Raw genomic sequence first — 20043 nt, forward strand, 5'->3', positions numbered from 1 at the left:
GCTCAGCTCAAATTTGAGCTAGCTCACTTTTGAGCTAGGTACCATAGCTCAGCTCATTTGAGCTGAGCTGAAAGTGAGCGCCCCCAACTTACAACGCCTATATCTAGGAATTTTGAAGAAAATGAAAAAAAAATTTTTGATGCCAAAATGTAGCGGGTACAACTCTCATTCCTGTAGGTCCACGCGTTCTCAAACCGGGAGAACTTAAAAGTAAAAAAAAAATAGGCACGATTCTGAAAAAATAGGCATGATGTGGCGGTTTAACATGGAAGGCAATTTTTTAAAAATCTGACAATGTGCAAAGCGTAGGCCCATGACACAAGCTATCATTTGGCATCATTCCCAAAAATTGCTCTCGAACAAAAAAAAAACGTCTGCCCGTTTTTGCCCGTCAAAATTATTGACTTTTTTAATAAAAAAAAATTTTTTTGACGAATTGATATTTTATTATCAATTAAACAAATATAACCGTGACATTTTAACTATCAAAAATATTTATTGATATTGAAAAATATCATAATTCACTATTTTTTTTTTTTCAGTGTATACCAAAAAATCCAAAATACTTTATTTATATCTAAATTCATAAGAAAAAAGCTTTATTACTGTTGATCAGTGGTTTTAGTCAAGTACAACTTCATTAAGCGAAAAAAATTCTCATGAGCGGTTTTTGAAGGTAAATACCCCTATGTGCGACGGAACCTTCATTGAAGTTTTTGATTTTCTTTTGGATTTAGGAGCATTTTATCTTCTTAATTTTTCCGCAAACAAAGTGATGTTGTACATTTTTTTTCAATTAGGTCTGTTGTCCACCAATTTTCTGATTTTGTAAAATTTTTTTTTTCATAACCCAGTATCCATTTTTGTCTGATTGTTTTGTGGTTATAAAAGCATTTTCTCTTGTCATTTTTATGCGTTTACAAAATTCCTTCCATTTCAAAAATAAAAATTAATAAAAGAATTGAAACTTTGGACTGAAAATTATTTTGTTTGACAAGCAGGTACAAGACTTTCCTTTCAAAGTTCCCAATCTAAACACATTACAATGGCAACACTACTTGAGGAAAAAAAAAACATACACAAAAAACATTAAAAGCAAAAAAAAAAAATAATTTCTTTGAATATTCCAGTTTTATTTCTTTCATCTTGTTTCGTTGTAAAGCTAAGTTTTTCTTTTCACTTAAATTCCCAAAAGGCAAAAAAGGGAATCCCAAGTCCCCAAACCCCTTTTTTTCTTCTTTGGCTTGCGTTCTATTTATTTCACATCTTCTCGAATTGCTGTGTTGTTGTAAGAGAGTGGAGTTGCAACTATACTGTAACTGGGTTCTGGTCCTGGATTCTAGTTCTGAGATGGTTGTGTATACAATGTGAATCCACTTTTCGTGGGTTGTCGTTTCTGTTTCAATACCTCATTTCCGATTTCTTGCTCTCCTTCGTTCACCCACCCTTTCCCAAGAGTATCAGCAGGGAAAAAAGTCACTGGGAAATAACAAAGTTTTTCATTTGGTGCACTTGCATTACAAAGAAGCGAGGTTTTCAAAAAAATACTGAAACTCTTGATAGTTAAAAAGGAGAGTAGAAAAGTTGCAATGCAGCAGCGATAACAATTCATAGGGGCCATCACCGACTTGGAAGTGTGGGAGGGAGAAATGACTTCTTACAACAAAAGTAAAAGATAAAAAAAGGGTTTTGGTTATAAGAAGAGGATGTAACTGAAAGGGCACTCTGCGTGTTGTAGATCTCTCTACAAGATGCATCAACACAATTCTGTTCTCATTCGAGGCGAACGTTATGAAATTTCGAAAGCTTGCAAAACAAAATTAAAGATGTTTTGCGATGCAATAAGCGAGAGAATGTGAGAGACTTGGTTATGAGGGCGTATAAAAGTCGGAATGCCGAAAGCGGGTGGCCTGTCAGAAAGGGGTTAAGCGACTTTGGAGACAACACTTTTGGAAGTACTTTTCGGCAAATTCACCACAATATGGCACTGCACTATCGCGTCATTGCATTTGGAGGGTGTTGGGTCGAGTTGTTGCTGATAGAAATGGAGATGGAATTGGTGTGATGTTATATAGGGAGTTAGTGAGATTGTATTGGGGCTGTTTTTTTGTATATTCTTTCTCACTACACAATGAATGGATGCTTCTTCATGGAAGGTTGCACTGTTATTGCCCCGAGTAAAACGAGAGGTTGTTCGGTTTGGTTTGGTTCGTTTGGTGGCGTTGTTGGTTGGCGCGGATGCCATGGGATCTCTTAATTTTAATTACCAATAAATTCATTTAATAACCCAAATAAATTTCGCAATTTTAATTGTTTGTAGGTAATAATAAGGACAAAATGGAAACTTTGGCGACGAAACGATGCGAAACTTTTATGAGGACTATGCGACTTTGGGTTTTGGTTCGTTGGAGTTTGAATATTCTGGAGGCGGGTGGTGTGTATATGAGGGTTTTGGTGTGTTAATGGGGTATACAATACAAGGCCAATGAAAAGGGGTATTTTATTTTGTTCCTGGTGAATTTTATTATATTATATTTTATTTTTGTTTTTTTGTAGAAAGAGTTGGCTTGTTATTGTTGGGGTTTCTTTTTGTTTGGCGACATGGAACAATGTATTCATTGGTTTTGTGAATAATGACTTGCGGGTATTTATGAGCTAAATGAAAATTTTCGTGGTGTTAAAGTTCAATGGGATTATTTTTTTTTTTTTTTTGATTTTCTGTTTAGTTAATTGATTTCAATGTTGAATAAATACATTAAAATATTTTAAGGACAATATTGATTTATTTATTTAATTTCTGGCTTTGTAAATAAAATTAGTAAATTAAGTAGGGGGAGGTGGCCTAAAATGACCCCCCCCCCCCCCAAGGAAAATGTCCCATATCTCGAAAAAAAGTAACATTCAAACTTAAATTCTATATACTTTTCAAAGTTTAATATATTACTCTCACAATTTTTTGGTTTGCAAGTTAAAAAAATTGTAAAAGTATTTAATTTTTTTAACTAACAAGAAGTCTACAAATTTCACTGATCAAATTTCCCCGTGTAAAATGGCACACTGTCCAAACAAACGTGATTTTAAATGAAAAATAATGAAAAATCGAGTCAAAGGGCTCGTTTTCCATTTTCTTTGAACAAGTGGTGCTTAATCCCCCCCCCCCCCCCCCAAATCTTTCTGCGAGTCATTCAAAACCCTGTTTACGTTGGTTTTTCGTCTCCTTGCTATAGTTTTTTGAACTTCGAATGTTTTGGATGCTTTTTTCCAGATTTTGTACGGAATCAAGGACTTTCCTCAATGCAGGACCTGCTCTCTGTATATCGTTTATGTTTAGCAACCATTACCATTATGAAAATGTGAAAGTAAGTATTAAATGGCATGTGGAAGTAAGTATGCCATTTTACCCGAGTACTATGAGGTCATTTTACCCATTTTGGGTTTTTTGTATTTATGTTTTATACCGAAAAATCTAAAATCGTTCTAACCCAACTTATTACAGTGAATTATTAAGAAATACTTCATGCATATATATTAGGGTGGTAATTAACACAAAGTTCATGAAGACATCCGCTCAATCGTCTCCAAATAAATAAAAAAATCTTCTAATTTTTCCAGATTTTTATCTACATATATCCCTTACTAGCCCTGTAACAAGGTGAAATTCTAGATCTTGGACTTTGCGTCTGATTTTTGGATTTTTTCCATAATTGTATCTCGTTTACGGCTTGATCGATTTTGTTCTAATTTTGCACAGTTATACTAACAATGATCCTTAGTAATATTGCATTCCAAGATATTTTTAAAAATATATTATTGAACCACAAAAAAATCGAAAAACAAATCGATTTTTTTCGTACCTATAATTTGCGCAGTATATTTTTTTTTAAATTTTTCAAAAACGGCTCAGGGAATCTTTTGCAAACTTCGTCATTACGTTAATAGACAATGTTTAAATAATTTTGAATACTTAAAAATTTTATTAGTGTTTTAATTTAATTGTAAAAAAATATCAGAAAACTATATAAATTTACAAGGAAAAAAATCAGACGCAAAGTCCAAGTTCTAGAATTTCACCTAGTTACAGGGCGAGTAAGGGGTATAGATAAAAATCTGAAAAAATTAGAGGATTTTTTTTTTTATTTATTTGGAGACGATTGAGCGGATGTCTTCATTAATTTTCGAAAAAAAAGCAAATAAAAAACCGGCCAAATATACATATTATATTAACTTATTTTTCCAAAATACAACGTTTTTATACTTTTTTTTGCAAAAAAAATTCACAACTTTTTAACGAGTGCACTTTTAGAGGTGGTTAGAGACAGTTTGACCTGTCAAATTTCAAATAATAGCTTGAAGTTGCTAAAATTTCATATTTATGTCGGTTTTGTCAGATTAACTAAAGAATCGCATTCATAAAACTTTCTAATTATGTTCGATTCTACGATTTCTAGCGAAGGGGCCATTTTACCTTGGGGTGCCATTTTAGGCCACTTTCCCACAACTTACGTAGCTACTCAATTATGTGATTATTATTTTAACTACAATAAGAGCAATGTTTTGTAAATATAAAATAGAGTTTTGGGTGATTCCTGTAAAGATCAAAATGTTTAGAAGGTGCATTTAATAGTCATCCGAAAGTTTTTATTGCTAAAAAAAAATACATTTTAAACCTTTTTAACTGTTTAAACAGACTCATTTTCTGGAATGCTGTAAACGTTTATCTGATTTCAACAAACATGTTTAACTAACTTTAATAGTTACCTATAAAATTTAAGAAAAGTTTTCACAGAACAATCCTGGATTTTTAGAAAAAAAAAAAATATCTCAAAATGGGTCAATGGTTGGGCTGTAAATTTTATCAAAATTTTATTTTGGAAATTATTTGTACAAATAAACCTAAGTACCTACCTATCCAATAAATTCTAAAAACAAATTTCGAAAAATTCTTTGTTGTACAATAAATCAAGAAGTTAACTTCTCTAAGGTAATAATCAGTAAAAATAACCATCAAAAATTATATACAAAAAAAGTTACGCATACGCCACAGTGGCCGTTTTTTTAAAAATTTTGAAAATTGATACAAAATTTGTTTTGTTTATTGTAATATGATCTTTTATATAGGTAGTAAAATAATAAATGCGATGCCATAAAAATATGTCGAACAAAAAATTGTAGACTAAAGTTAGGCATTATAGTTATATTTGACATATGAATATAAAATAAAGAAAAAATAATTTTTTCGATGCTAGACTGCTTTTTGGAGATGCACAGGGTTAAGTCAAAATTAAGAACAAAACCCACTACTAGCTAGGCATTTTTACTATATAGTTTAGGATTAGGATTCAAGCGGGTACATTGAAAAATCTTAGGTATTGTAAAAGGGCAGTTTGAAAAATTGAAAATAGATTTTTTTAATGAATTTTTGAAAAAGATATTCTGCGTTGATACCTATTATATTAGTTATTTTTTTTTTTTTTTTTTGTTTTTTCTCGGACTTGTGATAAATTCTGCCAGTAATTAGAACCACAAAATTAATTAGCTCTGAATTTAGCCCGATAAGTTTAATATTGAAATTTAATTCCGAAACGTTTTCTTTTGTTTGTGGATTTTTTTAACGTTTTCAACTACTATCAATAGCTTATATAATCCAAAAAACATGTTTATGATGATCCTATTTGCGCTGGTATGAGCTAAAGGAGTGCGATATAGTACCAAAATTAACGTTCAGTAAACTATGGTATTGATTTCTAGAACATTCGTGTTTTTTACGTGGCTTAGTAAATTTCTTTTAACAATTTTTTACTCTTTAATAAGTTGTTTTAATCTTGTTTGAAACTCGCATAAGCCCCATACAAAGTTTCTTAAATCTTTTGCTCAATTTTTGATACAGTTTATCCTATCTTGATGGAACTAACGTATTTAGAATATTTTTACTATTTTTATTGCTGATACACATGCCAAGTGAAAGCCTTTTAAACACATGCCTTTGAAAAGTTGTCTTAACTTAATCTTATGTTGACATCTAAGTAATTTTGTAACTTTTTAATTCAGCTGCCAAATGTTGTTTTTTATAAGATAACCACATTGAGATTTCTTAATATATATATATATGAAAAAAAAAGAAACTTTTTGATAAAATCTAATTGATTTTTGCCTCAAATCTATAAAGTTTTCTGAAAAAAAAAAAAATGTAATAAAAAACAAGAAAACCATTCAGCAAAACAAAAAACAGATCTCTCAAACGATGTTATGTCACAGTCAAACACAATTTCTTGAAGACTCTCAACTCTTTTGAACTTTGAGTACCATAAATCAGTGTGCAAACAATCAGACAAACACCCAACACACACATGAGCATCCAAATATTTTCTGTAAAACTCTCTAATTTCCATTTAGGATTTTGTTGTTTACTTTTTTTTCTTTGTTCATTTCATTTCGTATTCATTCACATTGATATTGATCTTATGGTTTGAAGCATCGTCCTTTTTTTTACATTTTTTTTTTTTTTTTTTTATTATAGAACTTATTTTGAAAATGTACCGCCCAACCTTTTGTAACACATCCCCATATGTTACTCCCGTCATCATCATCGTCATATAGTCTTTGTTATTTTCTAAAAAAAATAAAAAAAAAAGGGGTATCCTATCGAAAAAGTATATCCATATATTCAAAGTTAGCTCAGTTAGTTTCCACTCGACAACACATTATTGGCCCCTTTTGTGTGTCCCAAAAGCACCACCATCAGCAGAAGCGCCATTGAGCTGTGTTCACAAAATCGAATTGTCAATCTGGATAAAATTTATAACCATCCCTAACAAAGGATCTACACCAGAGAATAGAGAGGTACCTATATAGTATCAGGATTTTGCTTCTATAATACCTATATAAGAATATACACATTTTTTATATGTTTATATAGATGGAAGCTAGAATCTTATTTAAGAAACTTTTCTTTTGTATCTTTACCAACCCAACCTATTCATATACCGCTTTATCTTTCATCTAGGATCTAGGGGGTGAAAACTAACCGCTCTCCTCTGTCAGGGTGATTTTATTGTAATTGGAAAAAAAAAAAAATGAGATACCAACCGCGAAATCCTTTCATCCTTTTTTTTTTTTACAAATTTTTACAAAAACAAAAATAAAACAAAACAGTTTATAAAAATCAAGCAAAATAAAGGAGAAAAAAAAACTTAGCGGAAAAAAAGGATACTTTAAGTTTATTTTTTTTCTATGATGCAAGCGAAAATAATAATTTATCCTTCAGTCATTAATATTTTCTTTTCTGCTTATTTGCTTCTTTCAGTTGTTCCATTGTTTTTAATAAATTAAAATGTCAACATGATAAATGGACATTCACTACTGGGGTACTGCGCGTTTCGTACAGTGGGAAAAATGTGCCAAACAAAATGATCGAAATTGAAAAATTCGATTTTTCTTATGGAATTGGTAATTCATTTAGGTTATTAGACAGCTTCTATAGAATTTAATGTGATAATAAAAAAATTTAGGGAAAATGCATGTAGGAAACTTGGCACACTGTCAGTCAAATGAATTTAATCAAAAAAAAAACATCGCATGCAATATTAATAGTCATTTACTTGTATATTGATGAAATAAACGGAAAGAGAGCAAGATTTTTTCTTGGAATTTCCTGGAGTTGCTTCAGTTTTTATCAGTAGAGTGAACTGTCAATCCTAGTTTTAGTTTCTTCAGAAAACTAAGAAATGATTGATAAATTATTCTTCAGAAAATCAGCGAAAATGGTAATATTTTTTTATAGTCACTAATAGTTTCCTACTTTCTTTGTAAAGTTACTCTTTTTCTTAAAATTATAAGAGTGCATTTCTTGAGAATACTCTCAAATGTGAATTCATTGGATTTGTTCTACTTCTAATAAAGAAAGTGACATTCATCTATGTACTACGTATTCCAACAAGAGGCAGTGATTTTCATTCGAAATTCGTTGATATCATATGAAATTTTTTACTGTCAGGAAGGATGCATTTTATTGTTAAAATAGGGTTACATCAGTATTATAACAATTTCAGATGATTTCAGGGAGTAATACACAAGAATGTTATAGTATTTGGAATTATTTTTTTTTTTAATAGTGAATTTTATTTAAGACAAACTAAACTTTTTTCAACAAAACCTTTGAAAAAATTTTGTTGGATTTTTTAAGTGATATGGTCAAAATTCTGCCGGGGTCAAAATTCTTTTGTCAAAAATCTGCTTTCGAAATTCTGCTTTTCAAAATTCTGCTTTCAAAATTCTACTTTTTAAAATTCAGTTTTTCAAAACTCTGCTTTTCAAATTTCTGTTTTTCGTTATTCTGTTTTACAAAATTCTGCCAAAAATTTAAAAAGGGTAAAATAAGCTGCGCTTTTTAACATTTTTCAAACCCTTTTTTACAGTTAAATATTTTCAAATTAATACGCAATAGTAAAAAAGTATTAAACGTTGTTTTTATAATAACGAAAACACAATATTTTAATTGTTTTGACCTCCAAAACAATGTCCCATTATATTTCTTGTATAACACAGATTTTGTGTAATTCTTTTTTTTAAATTGTAAGACCAGGGGTGGAATCGGCTAAAATGATATTTGACTATCATATTTTTTACTATCAAATTTGATAGTCAACTATTTTCCATCTTTGACATTGACCCCCCTCCATAGTAAACAATAATTGTATTTAACCCCTCTACAAAATCTCATTATCAGTTCTTGGTGCTTAAGTTATCGTACTTTCCCCTCAAATGTTTCTATTTTACTTGAGTAAAACTAAAAATGCGAAAAAAAGATAGATTAAAATAGCCATACTTCGTTCAATTTTCAATGAAAAAATTTAGTGAGTACAGCATTTTGAAGGAAATTTAATCTTCTTTTTTTCTTTGGAGCAATGTTTATGTCTATCTCAACCCAAAAAAAAATGTACAACTAAAAAAGCAAAAAAATTCAAAAAATCGATTTTTTTGATATTTTTTTTATGATTGTTTCGACTATTTTGGTATGGAAATTTTTTTTTTTTTTCAATTTTTAAAAAACATTATTCCAATTGTAAATTTAATTCTCTACAAAAAGTTTTATGTGCATTATATCAAAATTTTGCTTGGTTTACGAGGTATATTGAAAAATCCAAAAAGGGGGCTTTTGCACCCCTATCTTCAGTTTCCACCCTCTCATTTAATAGCACTCCGCGGTTTTATCTTCTTTTATAACCCATTGAACGATTCCTGCAATAAAAACCCGTGAACGTCTTAGTTCCTTATTACCCTGTTTTTTTCGACATAATCAATATCCTAAAATAATAATTTATAACTTTAATATCTACCTAGCAAACAAAACTCGAAAAGGATCGCTTGAATAGAATCCCACAAAATATTGTATAAACTTTCAATTCAGATGGCAGATCCAAAATGTTGAATATACTCAAAAAAGTATCTTATGTTATTCGAAAATTTTGTACAAGTCTATTAAAAACACGAAATATTATTTTGAAATTATTTTTTTTGTGTACAAAGCTATGATTGCACATTACTTTGAGTCGGGGAGGTAAAATATAATTTAATTTGCTCCTCAAGTTTGACTCTTCTATTTTCTATTTCATATTCATTTACTTTATTTAATTTGTAGGCTTAAAATAATTGCACATGCACAAAATATTCATTTTCCCAAACAAAGTAAAAGCACCACGAAAACCAAGAAAAAAATATGCTACAAATGTTAAATTGTATCAAATTGACACCTAAATAGGTGTAGGCTGAAAAAGTCAAAAAAATATGATAGTCACTTTTGACTATCATTTTACACAGACGAATTTTCTTGAATTTGACAGTCAACTATCAAAAATCAGCTTACACGATTCCACCCCTGGTTTTTTAAAATTTTTTGTTTATACAAATTTTCAAACTTTCTTTAAAAAAAAAAAAATTAATCCACAAATACATACAGAAATTGAAGAATGTTTTTTTTTTTACTGCAATATTGATATTTTGAAAAATGATGTGAACTATCGAATAAAAACTATCAAACTATCGAAAGTTGTAAAATATTCATTCATTCGATAGTTTTAAATCATTCATTCATTTAGTTACTATTTTCATTCGAATAACTTTTTCATTCGAATACTTTTGTTATAAGTACGATAATTTTTTCATTTAGTTTTTTTATTCGATAGTTTTTATCTGATAGTTTATTTTGTGCGATAGTTTATTCGATAGTTTTTATTCGAATGAATACATGAATAAATGAACTATTCGATAGTTTAGATCAATCAGTTTACTTACTATCGATAGTTCAAATCATTCGATAGTTCCCATCACTAATTTTTAAAAACTTTTCTTAGTTTTTAGATACAAACTTGATATATCGTAAAAAAAATTTTAGTTGATAGTTGTCTACGAGAAAGTTAGAAATCAAGAAAACGTGTTACTCTGTTATGGTCTTACTCTTATGGTCTTTTTTTTTAAACGTCGAACTGAAGGTGTCTTAGGCTTTGTTTGATGGTTGCTGTATGTCTAAGGATGGATATGATGTGTACATTCATTCATTTTAAGAGGGTGGGATTGAAGGATGGCAACATCTTATTTTAAGCCTCGATTTTGTTCCTTTTGCAACGTTCAAGGGGCGCAACTATTAACATTCAATGATTGAAAATTCAGGATGTCGATAAAAATACCCCTGGCATTAGAAATCATCTCCAAAATTAAAGTTTATTTAAAATAGAACTTAAAAGTTAAAAACTTGATTATCTTCATAAAGTTTCTTAATTCGAAAAAAATCAGTTTATTTTAAGTCGAAAACTTATAATGAGGCAAAAATTGTCATTAATTTTATTCAAAACTTCGTAACAGCCTCCTTGATGAACGCTTTTTTCCAAGTTGAAACTCCATAAAGCTTTGCGTTATTTTCTTGCAACAACGTTACCTACTCTTAGCTCTGAAAACGGATTGAAATTGAATTTCCAATTAATTACAAAAAAATCACACAATCTTTCCTCGAAATATTTTCAAAAAGTCGCTCTGCATTTTCGTTGTTTAAAAGTGACTGCTATTCAAAAAGGAGACGAATCCAGAAAACCAAAGATCATAAAAATCAGCCCAGTCGTTCGTGAGTTATGGCTTACTAACGACTGGGCTAACACGATTTTTTTTTAAAGATTGTAATTTGAAGAAGTGTATTTTATATTACTTTTACTCAAATATAAGTACATATTACGGTCTTGGAAGTAAATAAGATTCACATGTTGCCTAAAAGTATGCCATTAATATGCTCACTTATCGATCAAGACCAGAAGACTGAATTTTGTTCTTGGAAAGCAACGTTTTTTTTTATTTTTTTTTTTTTTTCATTTCTCATATTAAAAAGTCCCACTGTCAACAAGTGGCTCTCGTGTCATGATGTTGGTGTGGGTTATGATGCGGCCTTAAGGATAATACAGAACGATGGACCTTGAAGCGTGCAAAAAAAATATAAAAAAAAAAAAAACAGAAAATAAAGAAAAAAAAAAAAAACTGTTTATGGTTAGGAAAACTGACAGTAGATAGAGAAGTATAGTGGTGGGTAGTGGTCGTTTTGAAAAAGTAGCGAGCTCTTACAACTCAAGCGGCAGCCAATTTTCTTTTTAAGGAGAGATTTAAGGACGATAAGGATAATAATAGAAATAAGAGAGATGTCTTGAAGGGTAGAGCTTTGGTTTGTTAATTTTTTTTTTTTTGTGTTGCTTTTTCTACTTCATTCTTTTTTCATAAGATTTCTGAGTACTTGCGGAATTAAGTGCAAGAACCATATTGTTGAAGAATTTACTGTCCTGAAAAGGCAATAAAATAAAATGTTTATGTTAAAATTATAATTGAATTCGTTTCTCTTTGTCAAAAAAAAAAAGAGATGAAGAAAATTCTTTAACATTTTGATGGAAGCCCGAGTAAGTTTTGAATTTCTTTTAATTTGTTTTTTTTTTCTGATTTTTTTTTTCTGAAAGGACACATTTATTACATTTTATAAAGGAAAATTGACTAAAAGTTTATGTGTGTGGTTTCTTGTTCGTGTGGTTTGGAGTTTTAAGAGGAGAAGAAATTTCTTATGTTTATTTAGTATGTTCTTTCTGTTTGTTGACATTAAATTAACAAATTGAAGCTGAAACCGGAAATATAGGGAGGAGTAATTGAATTGTTGAATAAATACATACACAAATACACAAACATATGATTTTTGTGATGTGATTGTTGAACATATTTTATTGATATAATTGGCTATGGCCAAGTGATTCAAGTTGCCTTTTTTCGTAGCTAATAGGTTCTCTGATATTCTAATTCTTGATAGAATATATTTTTGACATTTAATACACAATTTTATTTAATTGGAGGGAGTGAATGAATTTTGTTGGGGAGAATAATGCATGGAGAGTTAGAAAGGAGGTCATTAGACTAGATTGGCTTATGAAAATTCTGGAAGGCTCTTTAAGGAGGAATATTTTATTTGATAAAATGATTACTTCAACAAAAAATTCTAAGCCATTTTTAATTATACAGTTATTAAAATAACAATATCGATTTTAAATTTGTGAATTCTGAATACATATATAATAGGCATTAATAAGGTTAAGTTTAGGGAAATTACATTAATAAAAAAAATTTAAACTAAACTTAAACTCAAAATGAAATTAATTTTTAATTTTCTTATCAATTTCAGATCTCTTAAAGGATAGTTACTGGTAAGCCAATCGATGACTTATTTTTTCAATTAAAATTTATAGGTAGTTAAAAAAAAATTTTTTTTTTCCAAATTAAATAGATTCGCATGTTGCCGAGTTATGACATAGGTAAACATAGTTTTGGTGTTTTGTATGAACATTAAACTGAAAAAATATTCGTTTTTTAAGTTTGAGTTCTAATTTTTACGGTGCAGGGTCAAAAGTCCTCAGGCCAAAAGTCCATAATGGACTATTGGCTCACTAGTGTGGGTCATAGCTCTACAAATCAATTATGGACTTACAACCCACCCAAGTGGGTCAAAAGTTCACACAAAACTCCTGTGGACTTTTGGCCCATCGATTAAAAATTTTTAACCAATTAGGAAAGCCAAAATTCATAATGCGGCTGAACTCGTCATCTTCTAAATTTCTTCGCAATTCCTCTCTAAAAAATTTATAAAAAAAAGTAAGCAAATATCTTTTAAATTCGAGTGAATCTCAGAAAATTACTTTAAAAAGTATTCAAAACTGGGACACTCGTCGATTTTCGAAAGTTTCTTCATTAAATGTTCAATTGGTGTGCCATGAAATTAGTCCAAGTGAAATAAGACCAAATGTTGGTTTTACTTCAATTTTCAACATTTATAAAATAATTTCGAAAGCTTTTTAAAACATTAGAATAAGCATTTGAATATATTTAATGAAAAAAGCCCGTTTTGGCCACTTGTATGATAATACCGAACACAAAAGATGTTTATGTTATAACTCGGTAAACGCGAAGCGGAAAAAAATTTGCTCACATGAGAATCTATTTAAATTGCAGAAGCCAAACGCGAAGCGGAAAAAAATTTTGCCCACGGGAGAATCAATTTTGAGGCTTCCACCAAAATCATATTATCGATTATTCTAAAGAATATCTCCTTCAGGTTGGATACATAAAAAAAAACATTATTTTTATTAAACTTATTAATTCAAATGAATTACTAATTAATTCTGAAGTTCAAAAATGCAAATGTGAAAATAATTTCAAAAGTTTTCTGACAAAAACACAGGAATCAGTTGTGTGTTCGCTATGCCATAGTCAGTTATCGATTTGAAAAACTTGAAGTTGAAAGTATTTTAGTAAAAAATCATTCCAAATTGGTGTAGGTAAGTTCTGAATGGTCTTCTCTTAGCGTTAATATTATTAAAAATGTGAAATAATTTCAGTGATTTATCTAATTTTGTTTGGTTTTTTTTTTACATTTTCAAAATTTGATATTGGGGAAGAGCCGACATTTAGGGCAAAATTTTGTTAAATAAAAAAAAAAAATTTTTTCATTTGACTTTTTAGAAAAAAATAAAAATTGTAACAGCTTGTCGGTTGTCGTGTTGTGGTATCTTCCAAGCAAAACTCAGACGCAAAAGGATATTTTAAAATAGTAGTTTTATTGAACAAACGAAGATTAAATGATTTACAAAGTTTGGTACTATGTACTTCTATTGCAAGAGTATTATTATGGTGTTCCTACCCTTTGCTATTATGCGGTTGGTGTTCCGCAGTTATTACAGAAGGCGTAAGGAAACACTGTAATAATACTTTCAGAAAAGAAGCCAAGGATAAGAAGCGGTAAGTGTTACCTCTGTAATATCTTGACTCTTTCCTGGTCAAGTCGAAAGTGATTTAATTCTAGTTTCGGCTCTCCTTTTATAGCCCGAAAACAATCAAAAAAATATTAATTAATTAGGAGGCTTTGAATTTCAGAAAATAAAAATAAATAATTATAAAAATTAAAATTATATTCAAAGGCGACATTGATTTCAAACTTACATATATAAAAATTATATATAAAAATAATAGGCAAAGGCGGTACTGCATGCTAACAACAATAATGTGTTGTTACAAAATGCAGTTTTATTGCAATTGCTTTGAATATAACGACTTAGCCTCTTTCCAGGCCAAGCCCTTGCCGGCAGTCGCGACACTTGCCGACACTTGAACGTATATCCCCGTTCTATTTTCTATATCTTTGTTAGCTTTATCTGTATTTTTTCAAGATTTCTAACATTGAGGTAATTTGTTGAGTTATGTTTGTTATGAGATCCTGCTGGAGCATCCCACTTTAAGCACCCCCACCACGAAAAAGTCAACTCATAGGGGGTGATTGTTGGGTACAAAAGGTTGGGCTCATCAGCCAGACTTGTCTACCCTTCGCTTTTTGTAAGGGTACAACACCTCCTAACTGATTAACCCAACTGTTGTGCCTAAATAAAATTAATAAATAAATAATTAAATTGAAGATGAAGATGAAGTTGAAGATGAAGATGAAGATGAAGATGAAGATAAAGATAAAGATGAAGATGAAGATGAAGATGAAGATGAAGATGAAGATGAAGATGAAGATGAAGATGAAGATGAAGATGAAGATGAAGATGAAGATGAAGATGAAGATGAAGATGAAGATGAAGATGAAGATGAAGATGAAGATGAAGATGAAGATGAAGATGAAGATGTAGATGAATATGAAGATGAAGATGATTTTATATTTTGAAGTGTTTATCTTCATCTTCATCGACCAAATCCCGATTAATTGTAATCTCGCTAATTAAAATCCCGTCAAATCCCGACAATACCGTCAGATTTTTTTTTTTTTTTTACTTTTTTTGAAAAAAAAAAAATAAAAATGCAGTTTGAATATTACGTCTGCAAAGTTTAATTTAAACCGTTAGAGCCGTTTTCGAGATATTCGGTTTAAATTGAAAAATTTTTTATGGGAGGTGCACTTTCTAAGCAAGATATAAAAAAAAAAAAAATTTCAGAATTCCATAAAAATCATATGTAGGAACCTACTAAATTTGAAGAAAATACGTCCACCCGTTTAGGTTGTGAAAATGTGTACATTTGGACGCACAGACGCACAGACGGACGGTCTGAATTGCGAGACCCACTTTTTCGGAGTTCTCCATCTTCGTAATATTGGTTTTGAATAAAACCTCAATTTTTTTTTCGAGACAAAACCAATACTTGCCCTATAGAGCAAGTTATAATAAAAATTTGTATGCTATTTCATTTTAAGTACAAATATAACTTATAAGCTTAAGTAATGAATTCGAAGCAAAGTAAGGTGCACATAAAATTCATTCATCTACTACTTACACATTAATCAATCGAAAAATCTTTAATTCCTAAAATAGGATTTCATTCATGCTTCATTAACTTTCATAATTGATGGATGTCAAGAACATTTTGTCATTCGAAATAATAAATACAAAATTTATTGAACATTCGAAAATAAAACCTTTTATTTCAACTATAAGTTAAGTACTCAAATGTCCACATTACACATACCTTTAGGCACTTATTGACCTAATCCATTTTAATTTATAAAATCCCCCTCATAATCCGAATGATTATTGTAACCTCAGCTTTCAATCGATTTAATGGCTGCCATAAAATAGCAAAAACCGAAGACGAATAATGAAATCTACTAAAACATACCATTTGCCCGAAAAAAAAATTTACTATCTAATCCCTAAACCGTTCTGCACCTAAAAATTATTTGTCAGAGTATGTATCTGTCTCTATTGAGAGTTCTTCGATTGTCCATCTAAGTTGAAAAAACATTTTTCACCTCGTGTCCGAACTAGCAATAACCATCTGTCAATGGCCAAAGTCAATTTTGCGAGAATAGAAATTTTTTTTTTTTGTTTTTGTTCGAGCTAAGAGGTTTTGGAAAGGACATGGGCAGAAATTGGGAAAATAAGGATGGGACATTGAAACTGAGAAATAAAAGAGGGAGCCTTGAGGGGCTGTTCTGGATGGCTGGGGTAAAGGAAACGTATAAACTTTTTACATCGACCTTTAACAATTTCTTTCGCGCTCCTTGTTTTTCGATTTTTTTTTCGTCTTTTGATTGCCCACAGATAAATGGGGCAACAAAACACCCAAAGTCTGTAACAGGTCTAACATCCTTGATGATGGTATAGACTGGACTCGTTCTTGCCAGCTCGTTGTCGTAATTTAATTTCCAATATCTGCAGAGTAATACTCACGCTCTATGTGTGCCTTCCGGACATTTTTGCCTTTTCTCATTCTATCTCCTTCTCTATCCCTCTCTTTCTATCTATCTCTTTTCAAACATCTACTTGTACAACACAGTGATCTGAAAATGGCGGAGTTAATGTATTTTACTTCGAATCTATTTCGTTACATTATTTTCACTCTTCTGTATTTTTGGTCCACCATCGACATCGTCGTATCGTACGTACACCCCCACAGGCAAGACTATTAAAGAAGGACAACGTTGTCCTTTGCCTTATGTTTCATGATGTGATGTGATGCTGTGGGAAATGTTTATTCAATTCAGAACGTTATTTCCGCTCAAATAAACCCAAGACATACTAGTTTTTACGTGTACCCAGCAGCTTCTAGCCCCCAACATCAATGGCAATTGGTATTTAAGCTACAGAATGATGTTCCCATCGCATCGTTTTCAAACCATTTTATACTGTTGCGAAGTTTCCCAATAGCAAATGCATTAATTTTCATCATCAATTTGATGAGATGAATATCCAATGTTTGCAAGTAATATAAAGTTTTTACCTTGAGTTTGTTGATTTTTTTTTTTTTCACAGGGATGGAAATGTTTTTTTGGGGGGCCTTGAAGAAACTATCTAACTAACAATTGACTGAAAAAAAAAAATTAATGAATTTTTCATAGTGAGCGATGTAGTTATTATCAGGCAAATATACTTCTAAGCTAAAACATCACTAAACTACCATAATGAAATATATTAATGCTTCATAAGGTGCTTACACCCCGTTTAAGTAAAACAAATATTTGGGGATAGAAAAAGTGTTTCAGATGAGAGGGTTTTTTTCTTTTACTGACAATAATACTCACCTCAATAATGTCTGTTTGACATCTACAAAAAAGAGATTTTTTTGAAGGCAATTAATTTTCATTAAAAAAAAAAACAAAAAAATCAAACTTTTTTTTCTTAAATCAACTTTTTATCCATTTTTTTGTATGACATTTTACAACAAATTTTATTTCATCGGAAAGATTATCATTTCAGCTTTAATAACATGTCTCAATCATATCTGTACGACGCACGCCAACAAAAATTACAACCATCACGTCGAAATTAAAGCTTAGATTATGGTGCTCCCTGATGATCGATTTTTGGTGACTTAAGTGACCATTCCCAATAGTATCCTTTTAAAGATATCAAGTGCCAAAAAAAAGTTCATCTTCTTATCGTTATCTCTGAATTCGAAATAAGAAATAGTAATAGGTACCTATTATATATCTCCTTTATAAATTTCATTCATCAATCTATCAAAATAATAATAAAGATATTAATAAATAAATTGCACGACTGGGGTCGCACGTACTTGCTCTTATGCTTAAAGTAACTATAATGTTAAAGCTTTTTATTCAAGAAATTTAAAATTTGATATTTTGAAGAAATTTTATAATTAGTATAAAAAAATTAAATCTGTTTTTATAATTAATTAAACTCCGTTTTAAATTATCTTAAAACAAAAAACAAATATGCCATTTTATTTCTTGTATAAAAAGGTATTTTTAGAAAAAAATTTTCGAAAATTGTAGGAGCCGTTTTTTAAAAAAATAATTTTTTATGTATAAAAATTTTTTAACATTTTTCAAAAAAAAAGTTGGTATGCCATTTTGAAGAAATAATTAATTTACACATAAAAACTAAATTTCAACATTTTTCATTGATCCGTTTTCAAAAAATTGATTTTTCAAAAAAAAAATTTGAAATATTTTTTAAAAATCCAAAAATGCGTTTTTTAAAAATTTTCTAAATTTTTAATATTATCTTTACTTACACACGTTTGTATAAAAATTTTCATTTAAATCGGGTTAATGTTGTACGAGATATTCAGAAATGAAAAAACCCGTTCTATGACAGGTACCGTTAATATCGGTACAAAAAATATTTTTTTTATTTAAAAAGTTGGCTCTTATGTGTAATACACACAAAAATTTTAATCAAAATCGTTAGAGCCGTTTTTGAAAAAAATTAACTTTTCTATTTCCGTTATATGGAGGGTACCGTTAGTTTTGGTCATAAAAAAAAAAATTCAATTTCCCCTCTAGGGAATCACCAAAAACTGCTAACTACCAAGTTTGAAGAAAATCACTTCACTTGTTTAGGCTGCAGCTCCAGATAGAGACAGACACACAGACAGACAGACAGACAGACAGACAGACAGACAGACAGAATTGCCGGACCCACTTTTTTGGCATTCTCCATCATCGTAATGTCATGTAAAATTGTTATCTCGAGTTCGATTTTTTTTACGAATCCTAAACTTGCCCTATAGTACCTATATCGCAAGTAAAAACTGATGAAAATTGTCAAAAAAACTTATTGCAAAAAAATAGTTTTTGCGGTTATTCAGTTAAATCTCACTTCAAAAATCCAATTTTTTGTAATTTATGTTAGTTTCAAATTTTTAAGATGTTTTAAAAATATCTTAAAAATAATAAAACCGCCCAAAAAAACGTTCAAAAAGTAGGTACTTAGGGGAGAAGGGGGTACATTTGACACTTAATTTTTAAAGGTCTGTATTTTCGAAAACTGTTAATGTTTTCCAATGTTTTCTTTTGTATTTGATTAATTGACTATTCAAGATTATACTAACAGTAAATTTTTTTGTTTTACAACATTACAACATTTAAAAAAATTCATTCTGTCAAAAGTGCCCCGGGACCGGGGCACATTTGACTTTATAAGGGGTACAATTGACGATGGTGGATTAAACCCCACATTGTGTGCATTATATTTTTAAAACTATCAGCGGATCTTGCTCGTTTATTGTTTAGTTAGAAAAAAAATTAATTTTTGGTTTTAAACAATCTACTAAACAATATAATGAAAAAAATAAATCAGAAAATTTATTTTCTAAAAAGAAGAAGAAAAAACAAAAAACCATAAAATGTTTCAAAAAATCTAACCATTTAAATCTTAATCAAAATTAATCGCTGTTGATTTATTTTTAAATAATTTATTAAATATATAAATCCCCGAAATCAACGTAAAACTGTGCCCACATTGCAAAAGTCAAAGGTGCCCTGCAGGAGCCTCATAACTGTTTTTCTTTTTTTTTCAATAACTAATACTATTTTTTTACAAAACTGGTTTTAATTTACTGAACTTTAAGCATAGTGCTATCAAAATATTGATTCACTATTAAAAAAACTTCTTTATTAGGTTCAGAAATCGCTTACATACCGGTATTCAAAAATTAGATCAGAAATACAGAAAACACGAAAACACGTGGTACTCCGCGAAAAGTTAATGAAAGACTACGAAATTTTTGCAAAAATTTTTT

At 30.0% G+C, this 20043-nt stretch overlaps 1 protein-coding gene across 2 annotated transcripts in view; it reads left to right on the forward strand.

Annotated features, from left to right (window-relative positions):
- LOC129910790 (protein artichoke) overlaps nt 1-20043 on the forward strand; it is a 435745-nt gene that overhangs the window by 136757 nt on the left and 278945 nt on the right. For both annotated transcript variants that reach the window (XM_055988333.1, XM_055988334.1), the window contains exon 3: nt 12695-12716. The gene's annotated coding sequence lies outside the window, so the exon portion shown is untranslated. The remainder of the gene's footprint in view (nt 1-12694; nt 12717-20043) is intronic.

This window comes from Episyrphus balteatus, chromosome 2 (genome assembly GCF_945859705.1).
Source record: "Episyrphus balteatus chromosome 2, idEpiBalt1.1, whole genome shotgun sequence".
NCBI lineage: Eukaryota > Metazoa > Arthropoda > Insecta > Diptera > Syrphidae > Episyrphus > Episyrphus balteatus.